The following is an 18563-nucleotide window of genomic DNA, read 5'->3' as shown; positions in this document are numbered from 1 at the left end:
ACCCCATTTCTTTTCAGAAGAACCTCACAAACCAAGTGTTCTTAAAAACAGACCCCAGGGAGCCCCTACCTCAGCTGAGGATTTTCTTATTATTTCAGTTTTTCCACACAAACAGAATTTGATGTATTCTCTTCATCTTCCACCATCAGGATCTCAGCCTGTCCATGACCTACAGCAGGGTCGGATCTGGTTGGTTCTTGCCTAGGCAGCATCAAAAGAAAAGCGTAAGGGTTCAGTGAGGTAGCAGTAAGAAATAACCAGATGGTCACTTGGAGCATATTACATTTCTTCCCAGGACAAGTTAAAAAGTTTATGTCAACTTTTCAATTCAATAACCAAAGCCTCAGAACGAAGAAACCAGAACACCCTCCCAATCCAGAGGAGGGAAACATTACAAGAGAACTTGAATGGGCCCCATCAGTAAGGACAAACACAAACCTACCCCATCAAAGCACACTTTACCTGCTTCAAAGATGCCCTCGTGATCTTCTGAATGGGAGCAGTAATTCTCAACGTGCTGTGTGATGGCTGCCATGGCCTTGCCAAGGGTGGTTCCATGTTGGTGGTGAGCGAAGTGATTATTGTATCTGCAGTCAGCTAGACACTGCAGCGTGGAAATCTGGGAGATGAAAGGCACCATATAAATATACAATATTATTACTGCTACTACTATTATTTCACTGGCCTTTTGCCTCAACTTCTGGTTGAGTAAGAGAATATGAGTACTCCTGAATGTCCCCAGCCCTACATTTAGTCAAGCCTTGTCTTTAGCACTGTAGACCTCCAGATATAATTTTTCCCATCATCGCAGTTCTCAGAGCCACAGACCACGTTTCTTTACTTGGTATTAACTTCAAAGTATTTTTCCTTCTAAAATACAAGTCAGTGTTATTTGTTAAATGACTGTTTTGAACTTGAATCCAATATTTTTAGTAAAAGAAAAAAAAAAAAAGTTTTGTTTTGTTTTTTAACTGGAAGGAATCCAAACTATCCACGGCTTTTATAACCCAGCTTCCTTGTGAGTCAGGACATTTATTGCCAAAAAAATATTATCTTAGCTTTATTCCTACTATATAGTAGTGACACCTAGTGGCTTTCGTTGGCGTCATGATGGGCATGGATGAGACATGGCTGGACTGGCAGGGCTGGTGGAATGGTAGGTTCAGGGAAGCTATTTTGCCATCACTGAGTCAATGGAATTTAGGTGAGCTCTTCTAAGATGTTTCTAAAACGTTTCTAAAATTAAACAATTCTAATTCTATAATGACATTCAATTCTCAAGAGCCAAGCTGAAATACTGCATCATTCACAGCAGAGAGCTCCTTCCTTCACCACAAACTAAAGAAACCATATTCTCTAATTTCTGAACCAAAGCAAGGTAATTTAGTACCACATAACCTAAATATCATGGGCGTAGCCCAGCTCCTTTTGGAAAATGGATTTTTGCCTCAGTTTTCCATAAAGCAATATCATGTCTTCAACATTTTGTTCAAAGACAAAGCTCCTTCTCAGGCCTTCAGCCACAATACATTTGCATACAGGCTTAATTTTATACTCAGAAGCACCAAAAAAAGTAAAGATTTGGGCTCCTGGGACAAGAATTGATGCGCCGCAGTGGCAGAGACTGCTCACAAGGCTCCTGAAGGAATACTGGCTCAGGAGTTTGGTAGAGACGTCCTGTTTGCATTGGTGGCCTGAAAGTTTATCATTAGCTTTGTAGGTAAAGAGTCTGGGTATTTTTTAATTGCAGAATAGCATTAATATTATATCAATTTCTTGTCATGGTAAGATTGCCTGCAACATTCAGTTGGCACAAAATTTGTTGGATTTTCTTTCAAGATAAAGTAGGTTTTGCTTTTAAAGTTTGAAAAACAACATTCCCTTGGCTTTGGGGCTTTGTGCTATTAAACATTCCTCTAATCTCAGATCCCCCCATAGATTTGATACACATCTTCCCATCCCTTCGGCTCAGAAAGTTCTTCATCTCATCAGTGAAATTTCCATGTAAAAAAATCATTTAACAGCAAAAATAAAATGCTGTAACGTTGAAACATGCTGAGACAGCCAGGAACTATTGCTTTGTTTCATTGTGGACTTGCTCTAGCTATATAGAGAATAGGAGAAAAAAGACTGGAATCCTTATTTTGCCCAAGCATGCTACCCTGTGCTGGCAGCAGTTTTGGTAAACCACAGGTTCATTCCAGAGCAGACAGAACCCTTGCATTAGCATTGCTGGGAAAGCCTGTGTTATGTAACTGTTGTGTTAAGGCTCTGCAGGTGTGTGCCTGGGTCTGTATGTGCATGCATGTGTTCTCTTATGAAAGGATTTACTTTGCCGTGTGCAGCAGTGACAGCACTCAGGAGGAAGTCATAGCTGGGAGACATCTATTATGATGTTTGCATTGAGTCTGCAGTTTGCATCAGTGCCAGAGCTGCTGCTCTCCTCTCCCCCCTCAGGATTACCAGGAGGGCTGTGACATTAAATGGAACGGTCGCCTTTGAAGTTCAGACTTCAGAACTGAGGCGGTTTTTCCACGTTGGCAGTTAAGTTCCAGCCTCCTTCCGTGGATGCCAGGCCAAGGAAACAAACAGTTCCACATCTGCCTGAAGCACCTCCACAGAGTCAACCGACCGCTTCCACCGCGGACCCGTCCCAGAGCTCACCTGCTGCTCAGCTGCACTGCCATCGCCCTCCTGGACTCAGGACCAGCTCTGACCCGGGGGTGTTCTCCAGTGCTTCCCAGCAAATCCTCCTCCGGGCAGCGCAGCCCTGAGGCCACAGCTGATGCCCACAGGGCAGCATTCCCTGCGTGCTGGAAAGCGGTGAGTCAGAGCAGCGGCCTGAGGGGAACTTCAAATGCTCCAGCAGGTCTGGTAGAAATATTTATACACCTGCATTTTCAAATGTGCTCTACTTTCTCACTTCATGAATACAAGGGATCCAGTTGAACGCTTGGCCTAGCAGAGCCAAGCATGCCCTTTTTTATTTGATGAACCAGCTGTTTCTCTGGCCTGTTCGTATAAACATATTTGTGTGTGTTGATTTTGCAGTCACTGGGAAAGAGAAATAAGACAGTTCATGTGTGCGTCTTTGTTATGTATATTGCTAGCAGGTAGAGCATTCTCTTTGGGCCGTTTACTTGTTTCCTTTGCACAAGGGAAGCAGCACATAAAACACTGCACAGAAGGCACAGAGGATGGAACGTTAATGCTTTTTCAACAAACCAGTGCAAAATCCTCTCATATAGGTGAGATATGGGAGTAGGTCAGTTTACAGATCACCATGAGCTACATTATCACGTAATATCAGTCCACACACAGAACTGATCCAGCCTGGGCTGTGGGCTCCTCCTCACGTACTCGTTCCTTTGCCTTTGGGTCCCACATCTGCATTTCCATGAACAGACTAGCACCGGCACTGAAGATTCACACTGGGATTCTCAAGAATCCGGGATAGCCCCAGGTGGCACTAAAATGAGCGTTTTATAGATTGCTTTGGCTGTCTCCTTCCATACAGGTAAACGAGGCATAAACCTACCCGCTTATCCCCGACATCACACGTGGGCAGACCACAAATGCAAGCTCGTGAAGCTCCCCTCGTGGGCGCCTGTCAGGAGCTAATGCAACTCGACAGTCTCTACCAGCTCATAAAATTATACTGGGATGTCAAGGAATTTATTGCCAAGCATGAAAAAGAAAATCATTTCAGTGTCCTATTATGGCCTCACCCCAGCCTTATAACCTGCTGAGAACTAGGCTTTAAAACGCCGTGCTAGCCAATCCCTGTGAACTTTGACTTCTTTTAGGAGGCATTGTTTTTTTATTCAGCTATAAATAAGCTGCATTACGGGCTCTTTCGAAAGGGATGTGCATCTGGAACACTGCATGGAAAACCTCAGGTTAATGCTCTTGACAGTTTGTCTGGGCAGTAAAAGGTAATTGCATGTAACACCACAAAAGTTGTGCAGTCCCCCACATAAGGAACTTCTCTTCACACTAATCACTGGAATTGGACAAAGAATAAGATACGGTCCCTGGAAGAGTCTAATTTCATCCTGCTAATTTTATTTATTATTTAATTCTGTAACTCCATCTTAGGAATACTCTTATAATTTAATATTTTGTTCTATTTCTATCTGTCTTTGGAACCCAACTGAAGGAACTAAGGTAATACAGAATGATTCATCTAGATAAAATCATCATATGATTCTATGATAACCACATTTCACCAGCCACTGAGAATAGTCAGGGTGTATTTTCACAGCTATCTCCCACTCCCATTCATTAGGAATATCGTTGTTTTGTGCAGCAAATGAAATTTTCAAGATCTTATTTTCTGTGCATGACCTTACTGCATGATTTCACAGCCGAGCCAAAAGGGAGGAGACAAGTTAACAAAGAAAGCCCATTTCCCAAAGGAAAGACTTGTATTCTTGAAGATGTCAACTACAACAATGGCAATGGATGTGTATAAACCAACATGCACTGGAGAAGGCGAGCCAAAATGATATTGATAAGTTATGAGATGTTATTTCATTTTGAAGCAAAATAATATTTTATTCTTCTTTCGGAATTTTTCACGTTTCATTTCCATGCAGGATTTTGAAGCTTCAAATGCTCCCAAGGGGGCATATTATAGGGACAGAACACCTGTCAAAGACACCTGCAGTCATGTGCTCTTTACAATTGCTTCACAAGGGATAAGGGAGATATGCCCCATCTATTTAATTGCTAGCAATTCTTCGCAAGGATGATAAGCAAATACTGACTTTTTAACTGTCGAAAAGACAACCATAGTTGGATTGGCACCAAAAGTAAGTGAGGAGAACAACCTTCTTAATCAATATCTGAGCCAGGTGGCTGAGTATATGAGAGAGAAATGATTTCCAAGCTGCGTGCCAAGCTCATGTTCTCTGCAGTGGGGCCCCGTTTTGTGCTGGGGAAGAGTCAGGACACTTAACTCGCAGCATCATGGGATGCTTTGGGCAGAGAATTGACTGCTGTTGGCTGGAGGAGCTGAAAGACAGTGCTGATCTTGCTGTAGCTCTGAAAATAGATCTGCACCTGTTATTAGTGTCAGTGCTGCCATTAAAATCCCATCCAAGGGCGTAAATAATTTGCAAATAAGAGAGATTTTCAAAATAGACTCCACTCCTCTTCCCAAATCTTTCTGATTACTCAAAAGTCAAGACAGAGTATTACAAGCATTAGAAAGAAGGAAACATAAGATAAAACCCCACACAATTAAAAACTGTGCAAGAAAGCATGCAAGAAACTACTCCAGGTTTAAAATGTGGTCAAAGATCAACACATTGACTTGGATGCACCTGAAGAAATACACGGACAATTTGAAGTGCCAGCTTCTCTCTTCCTGCTCTTCTTCGTTCTTTCCTTTGCAAGTTGTTTCCAGGCTTGCCAAAGCAAAGGCCATCTCTTACTGCTTTCCACATCATACCTGCTACCTGGGATCATTGGTGCAGTTGAATGTGGCTTTTGTTCTGTGACTGACAATGTAAGAAGGCAATAGAAGTTATTGTAACAAAAAAAAACCGATCATTTCAAGGATCTTTACTCTGAGGCATGACTTGAGCTGCTTGAAATTCAGCAGCTGGATTGTGAAGTGGTTCTGCAGCACCTCCACGTTAATCCTCAGGCACAGGAACTTCAGAAAATCATACTAAGTTTTCCAAAATCTTTTCCCATGAGATCACATTGGAGACAAAAAAAAAAAAAACACCCCACATATGTGTATACAAGAAGGCAAAGGATATTTACCCACAAAAAAAGTGGACAGATATAGTTTTGGAAGAAGTTCTTTTTGAAGGTGTTCACTATTTGTAAGTAATAGGTGTGGTGATGCAACTAAGAGAGAGATGTAACAAACAGGTATGTGAGTAATGAAAAGTGATTATACAGGGAACATAGATCCAAAGAGAGCAACAGCAACTTGAGCTGTAAATGTCTTTCCTAGGTGTACTCAATCGAAGGTTTGAGGTCACGTTTTCACATCCTTTAAATCAGCACTTTCCATATTGTACACATAAGGAACACATCAGTTCCCACTACTCCCCATCTTGTGCCCAGATTTTCCTATTTGACAAGATACTTTTCTTTCCCAAACCCATCCAAAGCAGAGCATACACCAGCCCGCGAGTGAGTGATATGGAGATACAGAGGGTCTTAGCTGAGATTTTGCATGCTGTCAGCCCGCGTTTTCTATTCTGTTTCTATTTTCTAATCAACACAAGCACCAGTGGAGCAAACAGGATACCCATCTAGTCCATTAAGTTCTTCCACACACAAAAAATACTGATTTTCCTTAAAAAGAACTATCATCTGGAAGTCTGTTCTGTCACTGCGGTAAAGGAGCAGAAGCACAGCAAGCATATTTGGATTGTGTCAGATGGGACAAGTTCAGAGCTCAGCAACGGGATCAGGAGTTGCCAAAATGTCATGGAGGTAGTGGAAGCTGTGAAAGTCTTGCCAGCTCTCACATGAGTGTGTGTTGGCTCCAGCATTTTTGCTGGATGCCTTTATGTGGCAACTTGAATTTCCTCATCTCACTCCTCTTGTTTCAGTGACCCAGTCATGGAAGGAAAAAGCAAAATGCAACAAAAGCACCCAACATACATGATTAATCACTCACTCTGTGTAACTCACAGCAAATACCAAAGGCAAGCAATTCAGACTATTAGATATAGGTATTTGTTGGAAATTGGAAAATTTCCTACAGAAAATAATACACTAGTTATTCCTGGCATCTTTGCCAATTGTATTATTTACCTCACACAGCAGAAGGTACAAGCGAACCATGATGGTCTCCCAAGAAAAGCAGCTAGATACATGGAGCACATACCACCCTCAAAGACCCTCAGATGTACCGACATGCAGGATTCAGCAATAACAAGCATGGCATGATTCTCAAACATTTTGCTTAAAGTCAGCCCCTGTACACTGCTTGTACTTCCAAAAGTATGCGACAGCGGATATACAGCAACCTCCTGAAAATCCATTCATCCAGCATGGTCCATACTAAATCCTGTAGGAACTAATCATGCAAAGATAACACCTGGCTTCAGGCTCACTGTAGTCTCAGAGTGGTCATCAGATGCAGGAGAAAAATAAAATATGAGGGCAAAAGCCCTTATCCAAGATCCAAGATTCTAGTATGGTTGGGTTGCGGTTGGTCTTGACGATCTTTAAGGTCTTTTCCAACATGAGCAATTCTACAATTCTATGATCCATAGAAATGCCTTGTTCTGCAGACTTGTTTTCTGAATGGGCTTCCCTCCCAGTATACCTCAAGTGGCAAATGGCCTGAAACACAGATGGATCCGCACCAGCACATATACAGCTGTAAATAGATCATATATAACGTGTTTCATTTTGTATTCCCAGCTTGCCAACAGATATTAGGCCATGTGTCTGGTTGTGAGAGAGAGAACTTAAGCCCTGCAATAATAGCTACAAAATTTTTCTTCGTTTATGGTTGTGGGAGAAGGGCCCCTAAGTGAGATGAAGGCCCTGTTGTGGCTGGATGTAATGATTCATGTAAAGTCATGAACAAGCAGATGAGTATCGGAGCTGAACCAGGGCACACATCTCCAGGAGAGGGGAGGCTGCCTACCAGCCCATGCTCACTCTTGCCACCTAGATACTCTGCTGCTATTCCAGTTCTTCCTCATGAGTGGGAAATGAACCCTCTTTGTTTGCCATCTGCTCTTAGCATTGTTCCTCAAGAAATTGGGCTGCTTTAATGTTTGTTATCCAAATACTGTATCTGTGTCTCTTTCATCCACGCAAATTAACAGCGCACTCACAAAGAATCACAGCAAATGAGCAATCAACCACATTCAAAAACAGTACAGCCTGTTTTTGTTGTACTTGTTAAATGGTATTTGCAATTGCAACAAGATGACTCAAAGCAGCCCAGGGCATTTTGTCCACTGTTCACATCCCTAAGGTTGTGTTAAACCTCATCACATCAAAAACACAACACTTCCATTGCAAAAGGCTTGGAGGTTTACATTTTGCCCCAGAATCTCAGTAAAGTACAACGTGTAAACCTTCAGAAGAAGCACTATAGAAGAGGCAAAACCACTACAAGCAAGAAGTTTACACATAAGGACACAAAATTGCAGATATTCATGTTTTGGGACTACATGCATTCCAGCAAGCACACTGAGAGGAGCACTCAAGAGGACATCCAGCCAGTTTCCATGCCCAGTAACAGGATGAAGAGTTTTTCTTTACAGAAATAATTCTGTTCCACCTGTTCTGGATTGTCTTTCCCTCACCAACACCTCCTGAAGTTAATACAAACACTTGAAAAACCTGATCAAGCACAAGGATTTTCAAGTAAGGAATGAGAGCAAGGACATGCATGTGCAAAACAGCACTACTGCTCTAGTTGCAATATGCAATTAAGCTCAGGCACCTGATAAACCTGTGCCTGTCATGGTCCATCTCTGCAGCAAACCAGACCCTGTAAGTGTGGCTTTGAAGGAAAAGTGAATTCATCCTTAAACGTTTCTATTTGCCTTGCTGGTCATGCAGGGCTAATTTTGGTATTGCTTTCATTGCTACCCTTGCCCTGAATATATAATTTTTCTGAATTCTGCTCCAATTTTCTTTCCTAACCCTGTCAAGACAACCAGTGCAGGCATTTATGCCTTTCTGTTCTCACAAATGTGATCTTTAGCAAAGCCAAGTTTGACCTCTCTTGCCTTTCAGGCTAATGTAACTTTCTCAAGACATCACTGGCAGTAGGCACACAGCAGCTTCTCCACTGAGCAATAAAGATGCTACTGAATGAAAACATCTTTGCAAGGCAAATAATGCAAACATGTGCCCCAAAGCTGTGCCTTGATTGCATTTCCACGGGACTGCTACGTATGACCAGAAATCAGAGCCATGGGGAAGTGAGGACCAGACACCCTCAGCAAGCAAGAGATTTGAGCTGCACCTCAGAGTCTCTTACGTTTTTTTCTCCCAGACAAATAAACACACATCTCAGTGCCAGGATCCAACCTCTCACTTTGCTTAACCACACGCTTGCCTAAAAAAATTCCCACAGGAACACAACTACTTCCATACAAACCTTTTTCCAAGGCCCTACTTGTAACTAAGCTCCCTAGCAAAGAATCATTTCTCAGCCCCCCAGTCCAGCAGCAGTATCCATGAGTTTGGCAAATGTATGAAATAATGAAGCAAAACCAGGCATTGGCAGCTGTCAAGCCTCCAGCCAGGCCTATCCCAAGGCTGAGGAAATGCACCATGGCTCCTGCCATGGAAGAACACTACGTAGTGCATTGCCTCATCTTCTTCCCTTCTCTTTTCTCTCCCAAGGACTTTATTTTGTGTGGAGGATGGAAGCAGGAAGCACGTCTGTGCATCAGCATCTCTTTCCTCACACTGCCTGCCTGGGCTCTCCTGACCCATTTCCATTTGTGCTTGGGCATTGCGTTGGTGAATTTGCAAACCTTTGGTAGTTTCTGACACCAACAACGTGAAGAGACAAAACCAGATGGATATGACATGGAGGTACGCGTAGAGTGCATCAATGATGTCAACGGTGCAAATGTACAGCTGACACCCCTCAACTCCAGCCTGAGATGACTGCATCCAAAGGAAAGCTGTGCTGTAGATAAGGGGTGGAGAGGTTAAAGCACGATCTGGTCATAGACTTTCAACACAGTGCAAACTGTTCTTCTTCTCCATGCCACAGTTCCTCACCCATGGACAGGAATAATACTTCCTTTCACTCATCCTGTTCAGTCCTTGCCTTTTAGCAAACAATCTGGTCATTCAGATACATGTACTTCTTTCTACCTACATTTCTACAGCATATGCTCCTTCTTCAAGATATCACAAATCAATCCTTCCCAAGGTGAAATATTCAAGTCCACATCTTTTCTCAGACCAGAAAACCCAAGCTAAAAGGCTGGAATGCAGCTCACCATCTGAAGCCATGTAAACCAACACGTCAGGACAGCAGGAAGCCTTGGGAGGGTGCTGGAATTAAATTTTTCCCTAGCAAAACATTTTTATTAATTTGATAACCAGCAGCATTTTATTTTGACATTAGCTAAGGTTCCAGTCTAGATAATGGGACATGGCAGCTCTCTGCTAAAAGCTGAGGGAGTTTATATATATATATATATAACAACATTCAAATAGTTTGGAAGCATTTGCTCCGTTTCTGACGGAGAGTTTCACCTATAAGAACATACCCTGGTATGTGTTTTAAAAAATATTTCCATATGCTAAAGGAATGCAAATGGTTGCCAAAGAAAGTGGCTGTTACAGCAGCAGGCTGGGGCTGTTTTTAAAGGAGAAACTGCTGCAGAAAGGAGGTATCCACAGAGGTGCACTAAAGCAACACTAACTGCAGTGACCTTGAGATGACCTAGACCTCCTCATATTACAAAAATGAAAAGGGAGTTAGAAAATCTGAGGCCAATTAGGCACTTTTTTTTTTCCTGGAGACATGATGAAATTTCCTGAAACAAAAACTTGAGCAAATTCTATAAAATACTTCTAGCTTTGGTGGAAAAATAAATTATTGCCTTTTTATCTCCTCATTCCTGAGGCACAGAACTGGCCCACTTCTGTTTGTGCAGATGGATTGGAGGGAAAACACCCAGAGAAGGGCCAAGTGGTGAGATTCTTGGCACGAGCAATTGAGTGTGAAGTTATTCTCAGGGCTGCCTATTTGTTATTGCAGCAGGAATCATTAAGATTATATGGAAAGATATTGTCTGGGAAAAAGTGTGAAGTAAGGATTATGTGTCCTGAAACGCAATTAGCGAGCAAAGCATTGTCTGCCCTTGATGGGATGTCTCCAGACCAGCAATACAGAGGTGGCTGCGTTCAGGTGGCTCCCAGGGCACTCGGCTTTACTTCCGAAGCACATCCATTGACCAGGCCTGGAAGCAGGAGCCAACATTGCTCTGAAGATAGAAGGTTGTCTCTTCACTGCCCTCCACCGCTTCATACTCCCTTGCGTCCACCTCAATGGACATTGGCCATTAAAATGCAGCTTCTAGGCACTGTGGTCCACAGAGCATCACTCCTACCACGTGCAGGCAGAAGCTGATAGAGAATTCAGTGCCCAACAGCCAAGCAGAGGTGGATTTCTCCACCATTCTCTTTCCAGGCACAACAGTTCATTACTTTTGTGAGGAAAAAAATAGACCCCCAACAGCATGGTGTGAATGAGACTTATAGCTTTCTGTCAACGCAGCTAGAGCTGGAGCACAGCTTTTGCAATAAGCTCCCCAGTAAGCAGTCATGAAGACTGTGAGCCCCGTGCTCACAAGGCCGGTCTTTGCATTCTACATGGGCACAGACATAAGAGCAGAGGGGTGGTCTCCATGGCTGCCCATTGCTGTCCTCATCCAGGAGGTGCTGGATACCACACTGATATCTCTAAACACTGGGTTCAACTAGGACAGACATCTCTGCAAAGCAAACTTTCCCTGCCACCAATGCTTGTGGCAGACTACACAGAGGCTGCTTGTCCTGCTGCTTGTGCTGCCCTTCCCATCCCCAAGACCTCTCCGTATCCTTCTGCCCACAGTCCATGTGTAGGGCTGCAACCAGAGGGGCTGCAAAGAGAAATGAGAACACCCCATTTCATGGGTTTCATGCCAAAAGGCACCAGGGGTGGAGTAGAGAGCACGAAAATGGGCCTTCCCAGATATCAGCCAGACCACGGATCACAGCCTACCAGCCCATTTTTGCCTGCACCCCTCTGCAAAACCAAGGATCCATATGAAAAGCCAATGATCTTCTATCCTGCCCAACGGGAAGTAGAGGTTTGGGGCAACACCGCCCTGGCTGCCGCCCTGCCTCTCTCTTCCTCGCTCAGCTCAATCCCATTCAGGAGGGAAATGTGTGCATTTCAATCCAAATGCTGGTGGTTTGGATTTTTCCTTTCGCAGTTTGAGTCTCGTGGCATTTGCTGTAAACTGTGTCAAGGGTTTGTGTGTTCGCCAGGAGCGTGTGCCGAAGGAAAGGAATGCCTACAAGCACTGGGGAGGAGCCGGCAGGATGGCTTTACGTAGTGTTTGCCAAAGCAGTTTGGGGGATTTGGAGGCAATGAGGTGTGTCTGATACTGCGAGAGCCTTTTCTCACTCAAATCCCCTACATCACCTCTAAGGAGCCACTGAAACACAGGCAAACATCCTGCAGAGAGGAGGCGTATGCAAAACTAATCAGAAATGTCATAGATAGGAGAGACCTGTAAGGTCATTGGGTTCATCTGCTGGCAAGAAGCCTCTTCATGCTGACACCAGGAGCCCGCATCCCTCGGACACAACTGGCTCCCCTCCCATTAGGGCTGCTTCGGGTCCATAGCAGTGCCCAGACAGCAGGAAATACAATACTGGGACAGAGAGGAGTCAAACTCCAAACCTTTGCAAATGCAGCTGTAACTAAATACTCCCTCATGTGAAGCACTACTAGCTAATTATCAGAGAGGAGACACAAAGTAGTCATTACTAATGCCTACATGGATACATCTGAATACGTTTTGCAGGGATGCATAAAATCCATTGAAAATTCTGTGGAATCTCTCGTTGGTTCAGCTGCAATTTTCACTTGTTGAATGACTATTTGGAGTGTTTTTGATGAGAAAACAAGAGGATTAAAAGTTAGCTATTTCAGCCCCTGCAAATAGCTTTTGTTGGGGCTGTACTGAATATTTGCTGATAGCTGGAACACCAAGGGAGCTCAAACAACTAAATCAAGAGCTACCCAGATTCCAGCAGGTCCTCCATCCCATTATGATACTCAGATTCAATGGTGACTGGTTATTCTAAGAGGATGTTAGATAGAAATGTTGGTGTTTGCTGCTGATCTGCACCATCTTATGTCTGGAATCAGCCTCTTGTCAATAGTAACATAAAAAATGGATGTCAATGCCAGTAAAAAGTAGAAAATGCAAGCATTTCTGTGGAAGACACACAGAACTACAATGAAATGCTGCCTTTCATGGCAGTAGTTTTCCATGGTTTGGAAGTGATTAACAATTGACTTGCATTCTGTAACAAAGAGCATAGCACAAACGTTTCTGAAGTCTCCAGAAATAAGATGGAGCTTGGGAAAGTCAGTGAATACTGCAAGGCCATCGCACTGCAGGGCAGTAACAAGAGGCTGCAGGAGCACGGGGTCCGACACAAGACAGGGCAGCAATAAAAGCTGCCACTGACAAAAAGCACAGCAGTTTCCTCAGCAGGCTGGGCCTGGATCACAAGAAAACCTCATCAAGCCTTGACAGAGCAGCAAAATGCGATTTGAGCATTCCCAAGGGATGAGTCAGTTTGGGTTTTAAACTGCACCGATGGTTGCAGCCTGTTTCATCAGCATGCTAAGCAATGGAGTTTGTGTCTGGCACATGCAGATTTTGCTCTGCCCCTCTTCCAGCAGAGCAGGGCTGCATTCCTGCACACTGCATCCAGCCTGGCACCATTAGGGAAGCAGTGAGGTGCTGGAGGCAAGGAGAAGAGGATCTTTCTCCCACGTGTTTTTTTGCATTTCATCTATGCTCATCCTTTAAGTGAAGCTGAACTCCCTGTGTCACCCAAAGGCGGAGCAGTGTCCACAGCACAGCTGCTCATGGTGCTGGGCATCCCCAGGCATGTGGGCAGCTCAGAGGAAGGCCCATGCAGATGTGCTTTACCCATCTTTGTAACAGCTCTACGCTGCCAGCAATGTTGTGCTGCTTAATTCAGGCTGGACACTTCTGGCTGTCAGAAATCTGCAATCCAGACCACTACACACCTTTAAAACACGGACTAACACCTTGATCTCGATCCCATGGGATGTTGTGGTTGCTGCTGCAAATATACCAACGCTGAGGGTGTGAATCCAGACTCGTTCTCTTGAAGAAGCACTGAGCACTCAGTCCCGTAATGTGCTCTGCACATGAACCATAGGGCCCCCATGGAAACCTCTCAGGATCAGGCTCTGAGGACAAGGCTTCAAGGCACAGCATCAGGAGCTGCATGAAGGCACTGCTTCAGTTGCTTCCGGGATTTCCTTCCAGGTGAAAGATTTGAATTCGGAAACCTCTTTCCAGTTTTATTCTTTGTTTTCTTTCCTTTCTTTTCATACACGATGATTTCACCAACCAACAGAAACGTCTTTCTTCTGAGTTCACGTATTTCCTTAACAACAGATTAATTCCATTAAAGATGTTAAAAAGCAATGGTAAAAACAAAAAAAGGAAGATAGAATTGTGAGTCCTCTTGTGGTCTTTTTCCCCATTACTCTTCAGCTTCAGTAAAGAAGTGAGCCCTGCTGGTAGCACAGGAAGGCCTGGGCAGCAGCCACTGGAGCATCTTCCCATGGATTCAGGTACGATGGGGCCCAGATCAACATCACATAGTATACAACAGGCCTTGTCTGGAGGAGGCAAAAACATCCCAGCAGCACATCCCAGGGGGAGCTTTACAGGGAGTAACTGCTGAAGGATTCACTCCTCTGAGAGCTATAGATGGAGAGAAGCCTCATGGCTGCTTGTCACAGCATTCCCCAAAGAATCTGCATAACAAAAGTAAGTGATGTGGGACTTCTTAGAGTGTTCTGCTCATGAATCCCCAAGAGATGGAGTTATTCCAGTCCTCTTGACTTTTTTTTTTTTTTTTTTTTTGTATTATTTTTAAATCATGGATGCAGCCATCCTTCAAAACCATTCCCATTTGGGAGTTGTAATAAACTGACACAGAGGACAGCTCAGATTCCCAAATGAGAGCAGCCACCTCTTGCCACTGCAAGCTTGGGAAAGCCAGCTGCCTGCTGAACCAGAGACCTGCAAATCTCCCACTGCTGTTCAGAGCAGCAGCTGCTCAGACCCTCCCAGAATGCTGAGTGTAATGAATTCCCACTGGAGACGTTGGCCTGAGACCCTTCCACTGCATCAGACCTGTAGATGAGAATCTGGAGCACTTGGCTGAGAGCAGTACTGTAGCAGCACCTCAAGCCCCACAGCTCCATACTCGCTTCCCAGAGATGCCCTAAGGAAGTTCACAGTCATGAAATGAAATCCAGGAATTTGAGGCAAAAGAGTACAAATAATTGAACAGAAAGAGGGTAAATCTCATGGCAGGAGGAGAGATAACTCTAAGGAATGTGTAGTGGCAGCATAGTGAGCAAACCAACACAACCCTGCAAAGACAGCAATGCTTCAAGGGCTTGAACTTTTTCCTGTTGCTCACCTCCAAGGCATTTGTGCTCCTGCCATCAGCACTGCTAAAGCACTGGGGAGCCAAGCCTGCTGCTGCTAGCAGCCCCATAGGAACACTGCCGTGCCCCATTCTGTGCCTGGGGCAGCCCCACACAACCAGCCTGACTGCCCAATGCTTTCTCCATGGCACAAAGGACACAGGGCTGCAGCACAATGCAGCCAAGCATTATGTTCCTCTTCATTGCTTGTAAACCTCAGTTCTAAGGAAGACTTCGGCATTATCCTTGGATCAGGTGAGGACGTGGATCAGTGATGTGAGGATTCTTAAAAGCTCTGCTGTATTTGACAGCAGGCAAAACTTGACTGTGCATCCAGAGCTGTAGGGAGAAGCAGAGCTGTGCCTGCTCTGCACACCCAAAGCACTGCTAGCTTCTAACGTGGAAGTCTGGTGACTCAGACCATTTTTTGGTCTCTTTGCTTCAAGGCAGGACTTTGGCTGTGAGAGAGCTACTTTTCCTCTAGGAGAACAGGACGTGCAGCCACTGCTCAGAGGCATTTCACACCTCAGTCCCTCTGACAGCAATGTCCCATCCGTGACATCCCTGACCTTGAAAATACAGAGATTGCTGGCACCTCCTTCCTTACTACGGTCACTCAGATGGACGCTGATGGCTCTACCACTCAGGGACACCAGGTTAACCTGCATGGCTGTAGCAGGCACTGAATTTCCACCCTGCTGCTCCCCCAACTCCAGAGGGAACAGGAGGCAAAGCAGAGCCGCGCTCCTCACGTGCTCCTGTTGGGAGAGGTGCCATCGACTCCAGTGGAGGCTCTACATCAGGTCAGAGGCTTTGCTGGGGAGATGCATCGGGTCCTGAGCAGCCTTTGCTACCAACATATCTTGATAGGCACCTCGTGGTCTCCTCCTACACAGCAGGAACCATCTTCACCCACTGCCTTTCCAGCCAGCGGGCTCATCTGGCAAAGCTCAAGCCCCCATCCACAGCTCTCCTGCTCCTCCAGCAAAGAAGTGCCAGCCCGTCTCAGGGGAAGATATACAGAAAAAAAGTAATCTTTCCTTCCAAGCGTGTGTTTGGAAATTAAAAATAAAACCTTCAAAGGATTCCTTCAAAGGAAAAAGGAGGAAAAGAAAATAGAAGATTTTCGACTGTGGAAAGAGAGCAGTCAAGAGATACAAACGCATCTCCCTTTATTTGCACTGAGCTGTGCCAAGGAAAAGATGAAATTGCAGTTCTTTAAATTATTCAGACAAGCAAAGCTGTTTCTACTTCAGTCCAAGACCTGTCTGCAGATATTAGAAATAAGAAAAAGAAGAAAAAGGGCCACCCAGGAGGGCCTGACTTACCACAGCGGCCAGCAGGAGGTTTGGGTGCAGCTGATGGTGCCTGGCAGCCCCAGCGCTTAGTTTGTGCTCCTGGATGGAAGCAAAGTCATTCCTGCACTGACACATCTCACACGAGTGTGTTGGTTCTGAGCAACGGCTGTCGGCGTGGGGAAGCCACGAACACAGTGGGGACGTCTCACAGCTTATCCTCTGCATCCAGAGGGGAATCGTCTCTCAGGAGCAGCGCTCACTTCTATCCGTATTCCTCCTCCTGTTGGCATGTACAGCCTCTGCTTTTCATGGAGCCCTTCCAGTGAGTACCAGGAACAAACCTCCAGAAATACACACCCCTCTCACTTCTCCAGAAGGGAAGATTGCTGTTTCTGCTCCTCCTGGAGGGTTTTGACTTGTGGAAGCATCAGCTCTGCATTGCAACGGAGCATCTCTTGGCACGGGAGAACAGCAGCTGCCTCCCATGGGCAGAGGTACGGGCAGAGCCAACAGCACCCACCCCTCCCGCCCTCCAGCCACGCTGTTGCCCCCAGCAGGCCGTGGCTGAGTTTGGCCAGGTGGTTTTGCTGTTTGAAGGGGTGGAAGGGATCTGGGCAAAGAGGCAGCACTTTGCCAGGGACAGGGGAACGGTGTACACACGGGAAGGGGTGGATTTCAGGAGTGAAGGAGTTCAGAGGAAAAAAACACAGTACCCAAAGGGACACTCACTTGGAGAAGAGGCAGGAAATGACCCAGTCACTGTGCAGGCAGGGAAAGAAACTACGGGGCAGGGAGAGAGGACCCCAGACACAGCTGATGGCCACAGATGAGGCAGCTGCAGGAAGCACCCACATTTGGAAGCCAGCTCAAATAATGGGCACATCAAAGCCTTTGGTGGACCTGAGTGATGCAGAGCAGACGTCACAGCCTTCAGTCCCCCAAAGCCTCCCAAGCCCTCAGCACACATCACGTGTGCCAGCACTCAGCATCAGCCTTCCTGTTGCCACCCCCAGGCCTAACTTGGCAGCCAGCATCCACACACTGCCTCTGTCATGAAGGGCCTGTGGTAAATAGATTCGAGCCCGTAAGTTCTGGTCTGTGGGCCTGGTATACAGCAGCCACATGCTGTCATCTCCCTCCCAGCACTGCCAGGCTGCTGCTCTGAGCTACACACCATCTTAGCATCTCACTGAGGGTTTCTATGCGATGATCCATCCCCGCAGCTTCTCTCAAATAACCCATACAATTAATACATCAGAGATTCCTTTCCCTGGGCCAAGCTGAGCTGCAACTTTCAGAGGACAACGCCACCAAGCCTTGCTGCATCCCCAAGCTGTGATGCTTCTGAGATTTCAGCACCAAATCCTCCTGTTCTTAATTCATTACCTGTAATATTCTTCTCTCTGCGATTCAGACTCGAGCCTCCAACACTTCTCATAGAGGTGAAAGCCCATTTCTGCACCACAGGAAGGGCCTCTCCAATTGTATGAGCACAGCAGTTCGTCAGGGGGCAGATTTGACAGCCTCTTCCCACTGGCCATTATTTCTGTCCCTTCTGAGCCTTCATCTGCCAGCTGACATTTGGACACGAGACCAAGAGCACAGCAGGTGCCCAGGTTGGCAGAAGTCACCGTTCGCTGCATGGGGAGGGCCTTGGGAAAAGACTGTCAGGTGAAAGGAGGCACACGGGGCTGTAGCAATGGCATATGGCTTCTATGGCACATGGGCAGGGTGCATTTGGAGGTGCAGAGCCACAGCAGAGCAGCAGCAGTGCAACCTCTCCCCCCAAAACAGCTCACAGCTGCTTCAAGGGAGGCACAGATTCAAGCAAGGTTTGACTGAGCACAAGCAGATTGCAGGAAATGAGATGATGTTTCTCTGTCAAGCCATGCAAATAGCAGCAGGCAGGTGAAGAACTAGAGCCAGGAACGCTGGAAGCCACAGTTCAGGTTGCATCCCCGGGGGCACTGATGCTCAGTGTTCTTCCACTGTGCTGGTGGCAATACTCAGCCCTGCAGCAAAGGAAGTACAGTTCT

At 45.6% G+C, this 18563-nt stretch overlaps 1 long non-coding RNA gene across 1 annotated transcript in view; it reads right to left on the bottom strand.

Moving 5' to 3' along the window:
- Window positions 1-17499, bottom strand: part of LOC101748278 — a 212718-nt gene extending 195219 nt beyond the window's left edge. Inside the window, exons 1-4 of the long non-coding RNA XR_005839572.2 lie at window positions 16558-17499; window positions 2665-2813; window positions 463-619; window positions 70-201 (exon numbers count right to left, since the gene is read on the bottom strand). This is a non-coding gene — a long non-coding RNA (uncharacterized LOC101748278). The remainder of the gene's footprint in view (window positions 1-69; window positions 202-462; window positions 620-2664; window positions 2814-16557) is intronic.
- Window positions 17500-18563: the final 1064 nt, after the last annotated feature.

This window comes from Gallus gallus, chromosome 13, assembly GCF_016699485.2.
Source record: "Gallus gallus isolate bGalGal1 chromosome 13, bGalGal1.mat.broiler.GRCg7b, whole genome shotgun sequence".
Taxonomy (NCBI): Eukaryota; Metazoa; Chordata; class Aves; order Galliformes; family Phasianidae; genus Gallus; species Gallus gallus.
The sequence above is the reverse complement of the archived record's forward strand: the minus strand, read 5'-3'. Positions and strand labels throughout refer to the sequence as shown.